Genomic DNA, 17,208 nt, shown 5'->3' on the forward strand with positions numbered 1-17,208 from the left:
GTGGGGGGCGCGCGGGTCCGGGCGATTAGTCTGGAACATTCGACGACTGCTGTATGGAGGCCAACCCGCTTGGCCCGCTGATGAGATTTTCGACGATCGCCGACCGTGTTCGCTGCTATCGTTGTGCTATAAGTGCAGCCTGTTTTTGTGGGCACAGGTTCGCCCAATGAAAGTTAGTTTTGTCCTTCACAGTATTTGCTACTGTGTTATTCAACGTCACCACCACGTGACAATATCAGCTGGTAATCCGCAGTTCTCCACTCAGTCGGGTTGCGATAACGTGGAGAGAAGCGTCGGGGTGGAGCAAAAATAGTAGTAGGGCGTTTGTTAATGCTGGGATTGGCAACAGCACACACAGAATGTAAACCAATGTTTTCAAGTTCCTGGCAAATGATGGCTTGTACGAGGGGAACTGAAAATGTGGTAGCATCAGGGCTACGCAAACAGAAAGCTGCAGGCACCATAGCATCCAGTTCATGTCTAACGATTCACACCACATGCTCTGATGGCAACGCATGCTGCTGTGCGGGTTGATCTTCACACGTCGACATTGTGGCAGTATTGGGAAGTCGGGCGAATGGTTGCAAGAAGCGTTGGCTTTTGGCCTACTCGAATTGTTGGCACTCTTTAATGGTAGCATCAACTGTAGAGCAGCTTTTTCACATGAGCAGATTAAAGGCGTCGTCAGCAATGCCTGACCTCAGCTTCTGTCATCGACAAAGTGCCAGCACATCCTGGATGTACGAGACAGAACTCTGCAAGAGATTGGGCACGGGAGGCCAATTCCTGTTTTGCGGCAATTTTACGGCCAGTTGGTTTGCCAAACAACTCTGTCAATTTCTCTTTGCATTGGTCCCAGCTGGTTAGCTACTCTTTATGGTTTTCGTACCACACTTTTGCCGTGCCTCTCAGGTAGAACAACAGGTTACCTAGCATAAGCGTAGGGTCCCATCTGTTGACTCCACTCACGCGCTCATACATCGACGCCATCAGTCCCACAGAAAGTTCCAGGATCCTTGGGTTGCACAACCACAACCGAAAGTGACAGCGACATAGCTGGCGACGGTGACGTCAGAGGCGGCAATGACGTTGATCCCGCATATTCACCATCCTTCATGGTGTGGATGGTGATGCAACGTCCACTGCAGAGCTCCATTTCCAGCCGTGGTACCCCGCACCTCCCATCAATGTGTAACAGGGATGTTGAGTATAAAACGATTGTATTTACAATATATATATACAAGATAAGTAAGAGTAGTTAAGATGGCTGACCACCAACAACATGCAGCAGCAAGCATCTCGCGTTGTTCTTTTTCTTCTCTCTTCTTTCATCCTTCTGTAACAATATGAAGCGGCGCGTGGAATCTGGACATGAGTGATGGTGCCAGCATTTACATTTGCAAATGCTGTTCTGTGCTGAAAATTAGATATCTTGTCGGGGTTGGAAATTAACCAAAGATCGGTAGGCCAATTGGCTTTGGGAACTCTCAGTAAACCAACAAATGAGGCAGTGCAGGGTGACATGGGTTGGGAGTCTTTTGAAGTCAGAGAAGCACTGAGCAAAATTTGTTTTAACGACAGTCTAAGGGAATTGGAGTAAAATTAATGGGCAACTAAAGTGCACAAGTATCTGTACCTGAAAAACATGGACACAGAACGGGGGAAGAGGTCAAGAAAGTTGGCAACCAAGTACAGGGTAATTGAAAAGTGCAAATAGACAACCAGAAGTCATAGGACCCCTCAGTGGACTTGGCAGCACTGACAAGAGGCCCATGCTCATCCCTACATTTTTCATAGTGCAGGCTTCGCTGTGGTTTCACAGCCATGGCGTCGCTGCCAGCACGGCTGCGAATGCTCCTCTAGACGAGACCACGCCGATGACAGCAGCGACACGGATGCCAAGTGAACAACCAGGCTGGTCAATGATTACCAACAGCGCATGCCAACAGTGCAGCGACTACGTCACTGGCGTGATCACGCCACATGAAGATACTGGACTCCGCTATATAAACCCAGCTCAAGCGATAGAACGCTTTAGTGGACTTGGCAGCACCGACAAGAGGCCCATGCTCATCCCTACATTTTTTCTGATGCAGGTTGGTGCTAGTCTATTTACTCCGTACGAGACGATGACGTAGCTCTATTAATGCAGCCAAGTCCACATTTCTTGATTATTATGTTTTGCGAATGCTACAATGTAGCGAAGCTTCTCTTACTAACATCCGGCGTTGAACTAAATCCAGGACCCCACTCAGACTCCAACACTAGCTCTAGCAGTGAAATTTTGAAAAAGATTCTTAAAGAGCAGGCCAAAATAAACAAAACGTTAAAAGAACTGGTTTGCAACATGAAGGTAGAAGCGACTGTTGATAGTTTGGAAACTAGACTAACATCAATTGAAGATGAAATGGCACGGTTTAAATATGAGGAAACAATAGCCCAATGGTAAAAAACTAGCAGCAATGCACAAAAACAAATTGAGGAACTAACCACTAAGCTTGATGACTTAGAGAACAGGAGTCAATGCAAAAACTTAGTTCGTTACGGCGTGGTTGAGGAATCAGACGAGGATGTGAAATCACTTGAACGTATAGAGAAGCATAATATTTTTAATGACATACTGGGCCATGCATTAAAATCCCTAGAAAGGATTTGTAATGTAGGCACCTGAAGCAGTGACCGAACGCTCTCAGTCATTGCCTGACTGATTTTACTGAAAAAACTAAATTTTTTCCAACTGTTCTAAACTGTTCTAAAGGCACATCATTTTCTATTTCCGAGGACTTCTAGAAAATAGTAAGAGAACTAAGAGCTTGATTATGGCAGCCTTCCGCAAATGACAGAGCCAAAGGTGCAAAATCAATTTAGGCGGGAAGAAGTTTGGGTGTGCTGGTGGTTCAATCGTAAACTGGGATACATAGTGCAAGAACATAGTGCAATTGTTGAAAGTTAACCCTCATTCCGTGTTCCTGCTACGTCCTTATGTCGTTCTTGCGCTATGCATCCCAATTTATGAGTGCAAAAGCAAAGCTAGCATTTGACAAACTAAAAGTTGACAGGAAAACATTTACTTGGGACATGACAAAAATTCAATAAATAAAGCAAGCCGTCAGTTCTTCCTGGACTGACCATAACACTCCATCCACGGGTAGAAGGCGTAATAAAAATAATGCAAACGGACATCATACGAAAAAAAAAATCAGAATTCTTTCCTTGAATCCACGAAGTGTAGCAAATAAAGTCAACTAGAACCTCTGATCCTGTCGGAGCAGCCTCATGTATTAGTAATAACTGAAATATGGCTGCACCCGGGAGTCTTCGATTCCGAAATAGTCCCCTCGTCATATAGGCTATCTTGCAGAGCTAGGGGACCAAGAGGAGGAGGGGTAGGAGCAGCAATTAAAACCAACTTGAAATGTTCAATGTTAGATGGTATTCCGGACCATGAAGGCATGTGGTGCAGGATCACATATTGCGATAAGCGCATAACCTTGGGGGGTGTGTACAGACCGCCGAATGCTGCACCTGAGTACCTTGAAATGATGCACGACTATCTTTCAAAGCACACCAATGCAAAGGAAAAAATTATCGTAGCTGGGGACTTCCACTTCATCATCATCATCAGCCTGGTTACACCCACTGCAGGGCAAAGGCCTCTCCCATAGTTCTCCAACTATCCTGGTCATCTACGAATTGTGGCCATGTTGTCCCTGCAAACTCCTTAATCTCATCCGCCCACCTAACTTTCTGCTGCCCTCTGCTACGCTTCCCTTCCCTTGGAATCCAGTCCGTAACCCTTAATGACCATCGGTTATCTTCCCTCCTCATTACATGTCCTGCCTATGCCCCTTTCTTTTTCTTGATTTCAACTAAGATGTCATTAACTAGCGTTTGTTCCCTTACCCAGTCTGCTCTTTTCTTATCCCTTAACGTTACACCCATTATTCGTCTTTCCATAGCTCGTTGCGTCGTCCTCAATTTAAGCCCTTTTCGTAAGCCTCCAGCTTTCTTACTTCCACTTACCTGGAATAAATTGGAACACTCTTACACACGATGGTAGGGAAGTACGAAGTTCGGAATCACTACTGGACACCTCTTTCAGTTTTTCTTTCGATCAACTGGTTACTGAAGATATACCCAGATAAATTCTTCCTCATTGTCGCTCCTAGACTTAATATTTGTGAGCAGTATGCTGCAGGTATCTACTGTGTCCATTGAAAACGGTATTTCTGATAACAAGGCTCTGATCTTATCCTGCCCCGCATCAACGACTTGGCAACACAAAAAACCACTGCCCACATATGCAAAATCTTTTACATATGCATACATATGTAAAAGATTATGCAAGCGCTGATGATCCTGCCGTGTCCAGCTTCCTGGAGCCAAACTTGCCGGATTTCAATAGAATGACAGACATGAACGAACTGCAGTCATGTTTTAAAGACATTGTTTCTTCTTGCGAAGCTAATTTTATTCCACAAAGGGAAAAGTGCATCAATAGACCAACCCAAGAAATAATACAGATGAAAAGAAAGATAAAACACCGATGAAAAAAAAAAAGAAAGAATGGTGACACCCATAACCTTATGATGACTTCACAACATAAAATCGCAGAAGCCGAATCACGCTTCCACAATATTACCTTTGTTCATGGTGCAGAACCCTCAGAAATTCTGCCGATACTTGGCTGATAAACACGAAGCCATTTCACAAATAAAATTTTCAGTTACCATTATCTCTGAACAGGAAGGTATTACAGAAGAATATAATACTTTTCTTCCAATCTGTTTTCCCGAAACATGCCTCTAACACCCAACTAGAACCGTATCCGCTGATAGTGCCCATGCCAAAGTTAACGATAAGTGAAGCAGGCATCATTTCTCTTTTAGGAAAATTAAATTTGAAGAAATCTCCTGGCCCTGACAACATCGCGAATTCATTTCTAAACCATTATGCCAAATGGGTATCCAAATACCTGCACAAATATTTATCACCTCCCTTGAAACAGAGACGTTGCCAGAAGACTGGCACAATGCTAAGATCATTCCAATTCCCAAATGGGGTTCAAAATTAGATTTAAATAACTACTACCCTATGTCGTTAACAAGTGCTTGTTGCAAACTATCGGAGCACATAATCTTCAAGGACATAATATCCCATTTAGAAAGCAACAAACTGCTTTACAGCCGACAACACGGATTTAGATCAGGTCTGTCAACCGTAACCCAACTCACTGAGTTAACGGAGAAAATATCTAACGCAATAAACAATGGAGACCAAATAGACGCAGTAATCTTAGATTTTTCCAAGGCATTTGACATTGTGCCGCATCAAGATTTAATTACAAAACTCTCAGCCTTTGGTATTGACAGCAAAATAATTTCATGGATTTTCAGCTTTCTATTAAATAGAAAACAAAGCATGGCTATAGATAAGCATGTCTCGCAGCAAACTAAAATTTACTCAGGCATTCCGTAAGGGTCCATTCCTGCTTCGATGTGTATCTTATTTCTTATGTATGTGAATGATATCCAGTTCAATGTTCATGGAATGGTCTAGATGCGGCTTTTCACCGATGACTGTGTAGTATTCACAGTTGCACGTAATATGGGACACCAAATCGAACTAAACAATTCACTTCAATCCATCTGTTCATGGTTGGACACATGGGGCATGAGACAATGCGTTGAAGACAATATGCATCAGATTCACTAACAAGAAAAATCCACTTCATTTCATGTATGATCTTGGAAACACCGCACTCATCAAATGCAATCAAATAAAATACTTGGGCCTTAGTATCACGTCGAACCCTAACTGGCAACCTCACATCTCCTCTATATATCAGACCGCCGAAGGTAAACTGTTCTTCTTAAGAAGGAAGCTGCGTAATACTTCACCACACATCAAATTAAATGCCTAAAAACACTTCTCAGACCATCATTAGAATATGCTGGTTTAATCTGGAGCCCTTATCAAAGACACCTAATTGACAAAATAGAGTGCATTCAACAACTGGCAATCAGATTCATATATTCTGATTATTCAAGGCAATTCAGTGTCTCTTAACTATTATAGAAAGCACATTTAGAACTACTGGCACAACAAAGAATAGTTTCAGAACTTAAATTCATTTACCTTTTATACCATTACTTACTTGACATTACTTACTTGATCCGTTTTTACACTCATCAAGAACTAACCACGGTAAGGTAGTTCGCCAAACCCCAAGCCGCATTAATATACATAAATATTTGTTTCCCTCTGCTATTTCTTACTAGAACAACTTACCTAACAGTGCTGTGTGTTGTAATACTGTGGAATCTTTTGTAACCAAAGTAAAAACCATTCATTTCTGTTCATGATTGTTGTTTTACCTTTGTAACCACTCTTGTAAGGGCCGTCAAAGCCTGTAGTATGTTCAAATAAAATAAATAAATAAATCAGAAAGAAAGTGAAAGAAGTGGAGACAGGCAACTCAATATAAAGAATGAAAACAAAAAGGACCATGGAGATTTACAAGAATGAGAAGAAAGAAATTTGAAGGGAAAATCTGTATGACAACACAAAGGGCAGTGCCTTGCTATTTGAAGCTCAGCTAGTTGCCTAAGGACAAAAACATGCCGGAGCAAATATTCACAAGAAGATGAGGCATGTATATGCTGCAGGAAAAATGCAGAGACCACTCAGCACATCATGGTGGAATGCCAAGGATCTTATTGAACCCATTGAGACCTGAACTTAACGTATACCTTTTAGAAGCGTTGGGATTTAAAGTGGACAGGAGCATCAACCAGTCAGCAGTCGAGATAACCAGGGGATGTTTAGAGTATTGGTAGAAAAAAATCAGGGGAGAGCTTGATACAACTGGATCTTTTACAGGCATAGGTACAATATAAGGTAGATAGAGAAGGTTTGAAGAAAAAAAGATTATGGAGATGTGTACAAAAATGGGACAATGAAAAAATTATGCAGATCCCACACACACACCTTGGGAATCGATGTAAGTGAAGCTTTCTGTGCTGGTTGCTTTGATTGACAATAATTAGTGGTGATGTTGACGGTGAATGTTTAATTTCCTTAACGTTTAGTCTAACACAAGTGATGAGTTGACGTTAAATGTTGCCTTGCATGTACCACTGCTGTTTGCCTGCGTGGCACACAGAACACATAGGGAGAAGTGTTTGCTTGAGGCATTGTGCACCATATTTCATAACCTCTCAGGGGGTTTAGCATTTCTCATTGCCTCACATGGCATATCACATTGTGGCAGAAGTATTAAACTTGCATTGGATTATGGGGCTGTACATGTCAAAACAACAATCGCATTATGAGGCACGCTGTAGTGGCGAACTCCGGTTTAATTTTGACACCGCAATGTTCTTTAACGTGTTCCAAAATCAAAGTGCACATGCGTTTTCTATTTCGCCCCCATCGAAATGCGGCTGCCGCGATCGGGATCAAATCCGTGACCTCTAGAAATGCCATAACTGCAAAGCTACCGCGGTGGACACAGAAGTGTTGATTTGACAGTCGACCTCTTCCGCAGTGTTTCCTGTACCCTGCGGTGCACATTAATTAATGCAGCTCTGATTCTGCATGCCCCGCATAATTTGTCCGCTGGAAATATTTGCATGGTATTTCTTTTTCAGAAATAGCAGGAACGTACTATCATCATCATCATCAGCCTGGTTACGCCCACTGCAGGGCAAAGGCCTCTCCCATATTTCTCCAACAACCCCGGTCATGTACTAATCGTGGCCATGCCGTCCCTGCAAACTTCTTAATCTCATCCGCCCACCTAACTTTCTGCTGCCCCCTGCTACGCTTCCCTTCCCTTGAAATCCAGTCCGTGACCCTTAATGACCATCGGTTATCTTCCCTCCTCATTACATGTCCTGCCCATGCCCTACATGGGCATACCACTATACTACTATACTATACTATACTATACTATACTGTACTACTATACCATACCTTTAACTTAAGCTTATCCAGTTTCTCCGCAACCGCTGTCGTATCGTAGTAGGGTTCCCTTGCCTTCTTACGTCACTTTTCCCTCACCCACCTTTGTATGGGAACTGCCTCTTCTCCCTCCTTTCTACAGTTCTATTACATCCCCTCTGGGCTCGAAAATTTGTAGAAAGGGAGTCGCTGCAGTTTCTGCAAAGCTTTTGAGGGGTGTCACGGATAATTACAGCTGTCAAGAGGCTAATGTGGCGACAACCAGGGAGCTCTAAAGGGCATTGTGCACATTCAACGTGGTGGGTCCAAACGAGTTTCTCACATCCCAGTTCCTCTCTTGACTCGCTCCTGCCATGTATGCACACATTTTGAACCACCTCCCCGACACAGTGTGCCAGACAGCAGCAGCAACAGCAGCAGCAGTGGAAAAGTCGAAGGAAGAGGCAAAGAAAGCTTTACTTTAAAACATGTACCACATACCTGATTAGATAAGCAGGCTAGATGATTGTCACCATCCCATGTCAAAGGACATACCAAAAATCATCATCTTGCCCTATGTGTCCAAAGAACATGGAGATAAAAAAACATTGTCACGTCCGCAAAGAAAAATGCTGCTTTAAATAAAAAGTCAAGAAGCGAAGCGGCGCCTACCCTTTCAACACTCTCTCTCAGTGAGCGCGGAAGAAGCCCTGAAGGAGTGGACAGCCGAGTTAGGAGAAGATGGTGCCGACAAAGCTCACAGTTGTGTCGCTCGAGACGAAGCTACAAATCTTGCAAGACTCAAAGACACACAAGCTCACGCAGTCGACAATATCGACAATTCTGGAAACTGGGAGCACCTAGATCATGAATGCTGGCACCAGTGGCGCTGCCGATCAACGGAAAAGGTGGGTTTGTGTGCAAGGGTGAAACCAACAGTGGTAGCCGCTGAGATTACCTGAGCTCTGGGAGTACATTGCTACTGACAATCAAACAGCTGGTGCTTTGATGGAGCAGTTTCTGAGTGCAGATAGTGCTGCCTTGTTCTGCAGAGATATCCGACGGGGCGATGGTTGTCACAACAGACGGTGGCATAGTGCGATGGAGGTGACGACAGCAACGGCACCGTCTTAGACACCGACCCTGATAGAGCCGCTCATTGATTTCATGCATGCTAAATTATTTCTGCCAGTGTTCACGCAGCAGCTGGACACGATGCACACCACAGTTGTGAACCTGAAACTCCCATGAAATCAAGTGCAGATTTCTGACTATTAAGTGCACCTAACGCTTGATATGCTATTTTGAGGTACAAATAAACATTTTAGTTTTTATTGACTACTTTTTACAATGTCTGTTTTTAGCACAAGTGGCAAGTTTGGTTTTAGAGCTGCAAAGGTATGCCCGGCAGTTGTTTTTCTTTTATGGCAGTGCAGATATAGCAATGATTGTTTATAACGATTGGATTTTTCGTTCTTGATATTGTTATAAGCAGACTGCATGGCAGTCATTTAACAAAATGCCTCGGTTTTATGCAGCTCACATATAAATTTGCTGTTTCAATTGAAGACAAGCAATGTATTATTTTGTCACCGTCAAGTTTATAACTTTTCAAGAGTGCTGTAGCAGGACCCTAGTGTTCCTGACTGTGCAGCTTCTCGGTTCCTGTGGGGCTGCCAGCTGGAGTGACGGCATCTGTTCGGCGCACTGCAGTGGCAGTGTTCACAGCCTAGGCATTACCCGCAACCGCCGTCGTTGGGTTTCCCATGGCGCACACCCAGTTTTGCTCCAGATGGATGATGACGACAATGCTGCACCCACCTTCCAGCAGTTTGCCCTTCAGCACATTATCGCAGTGACATCGTCCACTCACCTGGCGGACCGTTTAAAACCGCGCCCAGTGGGCCTTATTGTCAATGGACATGGAAGCAAAACTAGAATGTGGCACTACTACTTCTTGTCCTTGACTGCACAGGTTAGTCACTGTTTATTATCGCCCCTTAAGTGTTTCTGGTTGGACGACTGATGCATTATTGTGCTTTTATGCCCAGTGCCTTGTTTGATCCTTTTTGTGACTTGTTTTTGGCTTTGTGCGGCGATGTCAAGCAAAATCCGGGACCCACTGAGGAAATACTTAAAATGGTAAAGGAAACAAATGCATGTTGCATTTGTATTGAGGCAAACCAATGCAACATACCGAAAGCGATAGATGAACTTAAACTTGCACACGCTTCAGTAGACACCGCCGTATCGAAGATTAATGACCGCCTACAGGAAGTGGAAAAACTGCGACTTTTGAAGGATTTCAGCAAGATGTTGACTGCATGTGTGAAAGTGCAACCATTATGCAGAAAGAAATAAGCTCATTGCGCACAAGGCTTGATGACGCTGAGGATCATTGATGACGCAACAACCTGCTGTTCTTTGGTATTGCAGACATTGCATCAGAAAACTGGGAACACAGTAATTATTGTCAAATTTAGCACTCGCAAAACTAAAGAGCTGGTCTTCTCGAAGCGTTCCCTAATCGCAGAAAGTGAGCTCAACATAACGCAAGATTTTTCATTCGGCACGCACATGGCATGCAAAAAGTCCAGCGAGTTCAGTAAATACTGAACATGGCCGCTAGATTAAACCACAACAAACTTTTCACAGGTGGGATATGCTATGTTTACTATGCAGGCAATGATAGTGTACACAAACTTCACAGTGGCAATCCCTCTAAACTTACAGACAGTGCACGTGAGGTTGCATCATCTTCTCACACTTCAGATAATGTCCCTCTGATAATGCCCACCTCGGTCGACGCGTTCTCGTCACTTGTACACCTCGAAAAAAAAAAGTAGGATAACGCGAGGGGTGGCGGCCGCTTCCTCTCTACAACTGTACTCTACACTAACATCCGTAGTCTTTACATGAAAAGACAGCCTCAACGCTCTAACAAATGATTCAAAAGCGGATATTGTAATACTAACAGAAACGTGGCTGTCGAGTAAAATAAAAAATACTGAATTGTTTTAGTGTAACAAACGGTTTGTTGTGTACCGATGTGACCGCGGCAATAGAATGGGCGGTGGCATTGTGATCGCAGTGAATAAGAATTTCACATGCTTTTTGAATCCAACAGTTAGTAGTTTGGAAATAATTTGGCGTTGTCTAACCATTAATTTCAAAAAAATTATTCTTGGCACTTGCTATCGTTCATGAAGGTTTTTCTGAGCTGCTACATTATTCTTTGAGTGCAGTTACTGTGCGGTTTCCCGATGTGCCTATTTTTCTTGTTGGCGATTTAAATTTTGCACATATACAATGGTCAGAACCTTACCCCTTTCCCTACCCATCGTCTGCAGAAGCTATCAGTTTCCTAAACGTTTGTTTAGATTTCCATCTGTCTGAACTCGTCTCTCAGTCGACATGTATGACACCCACCACAGTATCACTACTCGATTTGGTACTAACACCAGCTCCAGATATCACCTCATCTGTAACACACACAACCGGATTGAGCAATCATGATGTACTTCATTTCACAATTTCCTTTCCCACACCTAGTACACATAAGATTGTGAAAAGGATAAGGGACTACTACAAAGCCTATTTTGAAGCTATCAACATCACTCTTTGCTCCTTCCTCGATGAATTCCTTTTAAATTATTCGGATAAACCCATTAAAGCACTCTGAAAATTGTTCAAAGCAAAAGTTACTGAACTAATTAAGAACCGTATACAGTGATTCTAATGCACCATGGTATTCTAGACACCTAAAGAGATTATCTAACAAAAAAGCAAGGCTATTTCGCGCTGTGAAAAAAACGCAAAGCGCTGGTCTGCCTATAAAACAGCTGCTACAGCGTATGCTAAAGCTCTCAACACTGCTAAATTCAATTTCTTTCACATTACACTTCTAGCTTTGTTAACAAATAATCCAAAGCAGTTTTAAGCACAGTAAGCCAAAAAGCGAAACAGTCATAAGACTCGTTGATGAATTTGGTAATCCGGTTCCAAAACATATCTGTGCATCATTACTTAATGAAACTTTCACTCACTCTTTCTCCGACTCTAACATTATTCATTATCCGTGCACACAAGATTTTAACTATTTTCCTATGGATCCTATGATGTTTGCAATTGCCGGTATAGGGGCTATCAATAATAAATTGAAATGGTCGTCCTCGTGGAGTATTGACACATTTAACTCGAAATTCTTCCAACATGCCAAAGAATACAGTTCTATCATATTAGGCTGCACTTTTACTGAATCGATTCAGGATAGCTATTTGCCGAAAGACTGGAAAACAGCAAAGGTAATTCCTCTTTATAAGTCTGGCCTAACCCCCCTAACTATCACCCTATTTCTCTTACATACATTCCTTGTAAACTAATGGAGCATATTATTTACACCCATCTTGTTACTTTCTTGGATTCAAATAACTTCTTCCACAGCTCCCGACATGGCTTTCGTAGGTTCTTTTCATGCGAAATGCAACTGCTCATATTTACTAATGATTTGCATGTTGCCCCTAACACAAGTGTGGAAAATGACCACATCTTCCTAGACTTTGTGAGAGCATTCGATAAGGTTAATCATTAGCTGGTTCTAATAACATTACACTTCTTACATATTGACCCGCTATTGTTCCAGTGGATAGAATAATTTTTTTCTAACCGCACAGTTTGTTTCCACCAATAATACTGATTCTCCTGAGGTATCAGTGCATTCAGGCATTTACCAGGAATCCGTTCAAGGTCCACTACGATTCACCTAACAATATAAATTCATCCATTCGTCTTTTTGCTGACGATCGTGTTATATGCCGAAAAGTCACCAATGATGCTGACATCGAATCCCTTCAAATAGACATTAATATTACTATGCATTGGTGTGAGCTCTGAAAAATGGAACACTTTTAAATGTAAAACAATGAGAGTTTCCCGTAACCACACACCTTTCCTAACTACTTGTATTCTTCGAATGCAATCCCGCTTGAATTTGTTCGAACTCACAAGTATTTTGGTGTACACATCACTAACTATTCATCATGGGCTGATCACGTTGATTATGTAACATCCAAATCCAATCATATGTTCAGTTACATAGAACATAATTTTTCCTTTGCACCATGATCATTAAACAGCCACATATCACTTACGTTTGTCCTGTGCTGGAATACGCTTCATCCGTATGGCACCCCAGCCAGGTAACACTTATCAACAAGCTCAAAGCAGTTGAAAATCGCTCAGCATGTTTCAACTATCACCGAGCGTCCAGAGTAACTACCATGAAAAATAGCCTTAATCTCCCTAACCTTGTAATGCAGAGAAAATTATCTGACCTCTGCCTTTTTCAAAAGATCTGTTATCACAATCACGTACTTAAATTGCGCTGGTTCCAGCCTGCTCTTTTCATACCTTCACGCCTTAATCACCACTGCAAAGTTCATATTCGTCGAGGAAAGACGGAAACATATTCCCATTCATTTCTACCCAAAAGTAGGCACGACTGAAACCACCTGCCAGCCTCAACCGTCAGTATTAGTAACCCAGAAAGATTCCACGAGGAACTTAAGAGGTGTTTTAAACGCTGTTTTCTTTTGTTTTTACATCTTCCTTTTTTCTTTGCCATATGTATGCGTTGCATAGCACTGTAACCTGTGTCACCATGTCATTTCATGTACCTTATGTCAACGTGCCATTATCTTTTATTCCTTTCCTTTTTGCTGCTTTTCTGATTTTGTTTTATGTAGGGTGCTCCTTATCACATTTGTAAGTGTTCTTTCTGTGCCCCTCCTCTCTACAATGCTGTAAAGCCTTGAGGGTACAATAAATAAATAAATAAATAAGTCCATCCAGAGTGGCATGGTGTCCCCTTGTTTCATTAAGCCTCGACTACGCTAGAGGAAGAATGCACGCAGCGCTTTGTGGAGCTGCCCCGCGGCAGTTTTCTTGTGACGGGATAATTGGTCCTGGAGTGATTTTTCGAGGTTTGCCATGGACGGAGGCAAACAATGAGAGTGGCCCCTTCAGTGACATGCATGTGGAAAACTGGTGTCACGTGGGCCCGCCTGACTGATTGATTCGCACTCGCGTCTGGTGTCAGCCAAACAACTCGTTTCGCACTATTGTCTACTTGTGTCAGCTCTCGTTCACGCTTGTTTTGGTTGTCATGGCTTTCAACTGGTTCTACAATGATGAGCCTTCGCCAAGATGTCCCAACAGAAAGGCTTTTAGGACCGTGCGCCACATCCGATTCTGTATTACAAGGTGGACCCTGAATACAGGGACATGGAGGCAACACCCAGCACCTCATTCTCCAAGTCTTTGGAATGCAGCATCATCTTGCGTGACTCACAACAAAAACAAACGCTAAAGAATGCAACAAGAACACAGCAGCAATTTGTCAGCAGACAAAGGAAAAAGCACACAACATCTCGCACCTACATGCAGAGTAAAGAGAGGAAGCCAGACTTTTATGCTCTCACGCGACTGCTTCAGCAGTGTGGCCACACTGTTGCAGCAGCATTTTACTGGCAGCGGCGCGCAGCATGCATTTTTCCTCCAGTGTGGCTTTAGTGTTATTGCCCTGGTGCACCAGATCAGAGACAGCAGTTGTTTCTCATCTACAAGCTCTTCCTTCAGTTAAGTGACTGTCTATTTGTGAATGGCATTACAAGCATTTATTAATTAATGTAAACAGGCCTCCCTTTATCAAATTAAAAGAAAACACTCAATATTCGATTCAATATGTAAAGGTGTTTTTCCTCAATTATTCGTATTTCATTTGGAGAGGGAGATAAGGGTAAACGAAAGGCAACCAGGGCTGAGCTCGGTTGGCTAGCCTGCACAGGGGGAACGAGAAAGGGGACAATGTTGCCGACGTAGTGTGAATTCTCAGCGCTGTATCACAGGTGGTCGCTCAGTCCGGTTGTCATTTGATTTGGAAATTTCACTGTTCGAGTACCCGTAACAGTAATTCTTGCGGGTGCACATTTCTTCTCATACTTGCGAACAACTTTCTGTGGCAGTGAAGGTAAATCTACAGAGCCAGAGTGCACACAATAAGAGCACTTCAATAAAGTCTCACATGCTGATCGACATTAGTTTAATCTGGGGAGAACTCTAGCATCTTCCGTCAGAACCCTCGTGAGCACAAAGAAATGGAGGTTCCGACTGCTTCCATGGTGACCATTTCCCATCTGGTGGCCCAAATGCACCTACTGAGGTGCCTTCGGGTTGGGGACAAATACTCCTTTCCATGCGTTGAGGTGCCATAATGGCCGAGCACCAAGCCAGGAGCGTGCTTGTACCTATTTTGCCCTGTAGGTACCCGGCGCCAGCACTTGCCTCCCACAGCCGCAGCGGATGCTCTTTCGCAAGACCATCTGTGGTTGGACAAGAGGCGCACAGAGAAAACTCGTGAAATCTCTACTGGATTCCCTTTCCAGATGTGAACCCTTCCCTGAGAGCTGGGCACCAGGCCAGGAACACCTCTACCCATTAGAAAAAACCGGTGGGTTTCCAGTGGCACTGGGATTTGAGCTCGGTTCCTCCCGCAAACAAGGAGAATGTTCTACCACTAGGCCACTGCTACAGTAAAAGTGCATGAAAGTGGTGCTTGAACTATGCATGCTGCCTTGTACTATGCATGTCTGGACCATGCCGGAGGCTTGTGGCGAGCCTCTGTAACCTATTGCCTGGGGCTGGGCCAGGGTGTTGATTAGCACGTACACAAATGATGCCGGATGAATTCGGATACCTTCGGCTCACAGCCAAGGAACGTTACCACCAGACCATACTGAACTGGCTGGGTGACTTTCGTAAGCACCTGTAATCCAGCTACTTGGAAGCCTCAATATGGAATCACACTCTTTGTGAGAGAGTTCAGTAGCCACACTCTTAGGGCTGGGTGCTGGCTGCACACCCCTGTAATCCAGTTCGGAGGCCACAGCGCAGAAATCTGGTCTTGTGAATCAGTCCTGGGAAGAGTCAGGTGACAATTCATGGCCCAGAGGTGCCTGTACGATGTGAGTGAAATATAGGAACCAAACCGGCGGGTAGTGGCACACGAAAGAATGAACACTTATTGCTTGGTGTTACTGGCTTTATAATGAAACAGCAAACGTCACATGACTGGTCATGATAAGCAAGAGTGTGGCACATGTAAACTGTCCTGCTTATGCTATACATCAGCACACATGCTTGATAACACTACAGTGGATGTTTGCATACCCACGTAATCAGGCTAGGGTGGAGCCGCAGCCTCTGTATAGGAGCTCTCCCCACCTCCACGGGGTGCATCACGGGCAACATGTAGGTGGCTTCAGATGTCTTCAGGGCTAAGGGGAGCTCGTGCTACGTGTCAGGAGTCAGAGGACTGCAGCTACAGTAAGGGGGGAACATACGGCACCCGGCAAAATAAGCGCGCGCTGTCCACCCCCTCCTGCTTGGCCTATGTGTGGAATGTGCCATGGTGAGCAGAACTGGCTCTAAGCCTGCAAGAGCAGCAGAGCGGCAACTGCCTTCTTCGCAGGCGGATTGTGGTTACTGTGAAGCAGCATGTGGTAATTCCATGGTGGTTTTTGCTGGGCTGCTAGTTCGGTCATGGGGCACTTTCAGAGTTTGGTAAATGGTGAACTACACATTGGTGATGACGATGGCTTCATGGAATAGTGATCAGTGAACACTACGACTCACCTGAGGTGTTGCATAAACTTGACTGGGCTTTCTTGTTGCTGCCAGGACACTGTTCTGGCACAACTATTCTGCGTGCAATCCCAAAGAAAATGGTCCCCAGAAGCCAGGCTAGGCCACCATGGTGGTCACCTAGCAGAAGAACATCTGCCTCATATGTGGGAGGTACCTAGCTCAAATCCCAGAAACCCACCGTTTTTTTTCTAATGGGTACAGATGTTTCCTGGCCTGGTGTTCGTATCTCGTGAGGGTTTTTATCTCGAAAGGAAGCCCAATAGAGATTTCACAAGTTGTTTCTAGGTGCCTCTTCTCCAACCATAGACGGCCTCGATGAAGAGCATCTGCTGCAGCTGTAGGAGGCAAGTGCTGCCACTGGGTACTTACTGGTAAAATAGGTACAAGCACTCTTCCAGTCTGGTGCTCAACTGTTATGGGACCTCAATGCATGGAAAGTAGTGTTGGTCCCCAACCCGAAGGCATTCCAACCTTAATAGGTGCATTTGGGGCGCGACATGAGAAATGGTTCACCTCAGCGCAGACCTGGTCCAGTGGCAATGAATGTTGTCTTTTACATCG

At 43.9% G+C, this 17,208-nt stretch overlaps 1 protein-coding gene across 6 annotated transcripts in view; it reads right to left on the minus strand.

Annotated features, from left to right (window-relative positions):
- Positions 1–17,208, minus strand: part of LOC139054902 (FUN14 domain-containing protein 1-like) — a 218,208-nt gene that overhangs the window by 196,973 nt on the left and 4,027 nt on the right. Inside the window, exon 2 of one of the 6 annotated variants that reach the window (XM_070532635.1) lies at positions 8,446–8,518. The exons of the other annotated variants lie outside the window; for them this stretch is intronic. The gene's annotated coding sequence lies outside the window, so the exon portion shown is untranslated. The remainder of the gene's footprint in view (positions 1–8,445; positions 8,519–17,208) is intronic. 6 annotated transcript variants of the gene reach the window in all.

The sequence above is a fragment of the Dermacentor albipictus genome, chromosome 1 (genome assembly GCF_038994185.2).
Source record: "Dermacentor albipictus isolate Rhodes 1998 colony chromosome 1, USDA_Dalb.pri_finalv2, whole genome shotgun sequence".
In the NCBI taxonomy this organism is placed as follows: domain Eukaryota; kingdom Metazoa; phylum Arthropoda; class Arachnida; order Ixodida; family Ixodidae; genus Dermacentor; species Dermacentor albipictus.